Here is a 1538-nt window from a genome sequence, read left to right on the forward strand (position 1 = left end):
CCGCCGTGACTTCCCCGCGACAGAGAAGCCCCGGAAGGAGAGCCGGCCGGCCGGGGGCCCTCTCCGACGCCACCCGAAAAGCCTCATCGATCGAGTGCGGCCGAGGAAGGAGCCGCGCCGACGACGGCGACGACGACGGCCCCCCCACGGCCACGGTCCTGGGACAACGGGGCGACGGCCGCCCAGCCCCGCCTGCGGAGCGCTCGCGGCAGAGGAGGAGCGCGGGGGGTGCCGCCACCCGCCCGCCCGCCCGCGGGCGCCAACGGATTCCCTTCTCGGCTAGGCAACGGCAGGACTGGGACTGGGCTGGCCCGCCAGGCCGGGGGGACTCGGCTTCCCCTTCCGGCCCGGGGAACCCGGCCGAGCGTGCGAGAAATACGTGCCACCGGACCGCGCGCCGCCGGCGGCCGGCTTTCCCTTTCCGGAAAAAAAATAGCCGGAGGAACGGCACGACAAAAAGGCACATGGAGGCGGCGTTCGCAGCGACCCGTGCTAGCCACGGGGGCCGCGGGCCCGGGACGCCGGAGGCACCCGCGGGGGCGAGTTACGAGTCTCACTCCCCCACGGAGCCCCAGACATCCCGCTCGCTCCCTTCTCTCTCGCCGACGTGGCCCGCGCGCGCCTTCGTCGCAACGGCTCCTCGGTGCCGCGGCTTAAGGCCGCCAGAGAAAAATCCGCGGAGGCCGGGCGGGCGCCCCCACTCTCTGCCCGCGCACCGGCGCGCCTAAACCGCGGAAAAAAAAGAAAAAACGCGGACCCGCGTGGCAACCCAGCCCGCCCGGCCCAAGGGGCTCGGTCGATGCGCCCGCGACCGAGGTGGACGAGGCGCCGCCGCCTCGCCCGGGAAAGGTCCGGGGGGCTCTCGGACTCTCTCTCTCTCTCTCTCTCTCTCTCTCTCTCTCTGTCGGGTGCCGGGTCCGTCAACTCCGAAAAACTCCGCCCGCCAACGCGGGTCCCCGGCTTAAGGCCGAGGAAGGGGGACGGCTTCAACGAGGCGGCCCGGGGACGGGGCGCCCCGACCCCGGCTCCGCAGCTTCACCAGGCGGGCGGACGGCCCGAAACAGTGCCCGCCGAGTGGGCCCCGGCTTAAGGCCAGGCACAAAAGGGACGAGGCGCCGCCGCCTCGCCCGCCAAGCGGCTCTCTCGAATCGCCTTTCACAGCCCTTCTCTCTCGGCATCCCGGGGGGAGATCCGGCCCCTCCGCTCGGCAGCCCTTCTCTCTCGGCATCCCGGGGGGAGATCCGGCCCCTCCGCTCGGCAGCCCTTCTCTCTCGGCATCCCGGGGGGAGATCCGGCCCCTCCGCTCGGCAGCCCTTCTCTCTCGGCATCCCGGGGGGAGATCCGGCCCCTCCGCTCGGCAGCCCTTCTCTCTCGGCATCCCGGGGGGAGATCCGGCCCCTCCGCTCGGCAGCCCTTCTCTCTCGGCATCCCGGGGGGAGATCCGGCCCCTCCGCTCGGCAGCCCTTCTCTCTCGGCATCCCGGGGGAAACCGGCCCCTCCCCGCTGGCAGCCCTTCTCTCTCGGCATCCCGGGGGAAA

This window comes from Zonotrichia albicollis, unplaced genomic scaffold (genome assembly GCF_047830755.1).
Source record: "Zonotrichia albicollis isolate bZonAlb1 unplaced genomic scaffold, bZonAlb1.hap1 Scaffold_133, whole genome shotgun sequence".
NCBI lineage: Eukaryota > Metazoa > Chordata > Aves > Passeriformes > Passerellidae > Zonotrichia > Zonotrichia albicollis.